Source organism: Myzus persicae, unplaced genomic scaffold (genome assembly GCF_001856785.1).
Source record: "Myzus persicae strain clone G006 unplaced genomic scaffold, MPER_G0061.0, whole genome shotgun sequence".
In the NCBI taxonomy this organism is placed as follows: Eukaryota; Metazoa; Arthropoda; class Insecta; order Hemiptera; family Aphididae; genus Myzus; species Myzus persicae.
The window spans coordinates 352001-352868 of record NW_019103967.1 but is presented as its reverse complement, the minus strand read 5'-3'; positions in this window follow the sequence as shown (position 1 = coordinate 352868).

Sequence of the window (868 nt, the reverse complement as noted above, 5' to 3'; positions counted from 1 at the left end):
CGTTTATTATGGTGTGCACGGCGGCGGCGGCGGTGCGTGTATATAATACGCGCACTCGCACACACCGGCTACCGCCGCCGCCGGGTGGTGCAGACGGCGGCCGTCACGCGGGGCCATTTATATTTCTACCCGCCGTCGTCGACGCCAGCCGCCACCGCCGCGCCGCCGCCGACGTCGTCGCCAGAACGACGAGCCCAGCGGCCGGCGGCGGCGGCGGCGGCGGCGGTGAGAAAAACGTGGGCCGCGGGATTTGACGCCACAGCGGCGGCGGCGTACTAATATTATTTACTAGCGACGATTAATTATCGGGCTCGGTCGCGCACGCGCTCGCCAACGACCATTCGGCACTGCCACCGCCGTCTGAAACAATGCACACGCGAGGAGACACCACCTTCGCCGATCCCCTGGCGCCCGTTTACGTGTCGCATTTCGCATTGTCGTCGACCGGACTGGCGGACTGTTGTTGACGGTTTTTTCTCGTCGGCGATGCGACGTGACGTCCTGCAACAGTGGCGTAATCATGTGGTAGAGGGGACCTGCAGGGTGTCGAAGCACTATCCCACGCCGCCACTGTAGCTGACGTCAAATCCCGTGGTTCGCGATTTAAGCTCATAATCATAAACTCGGATCGCCCCTTTTGGGGGAGGTATTAGTCGAGCGCGAGAGCGCGCGCGCGCGTGACGTAATCCCACTTTGTGTATACACAATAATATAAGCACTGCCCCCCGGGACAACCCCCGCCGCCTTCTCTACCGACCGCCACTATCGGGAAATGTGTTTATTAGCAATTTTTATTTTCCATTTTTTATTTTGGTACTTGTTATTGTATTTTAATTTCTATGTGCCTTATTGTTCCACTTGATGAAAA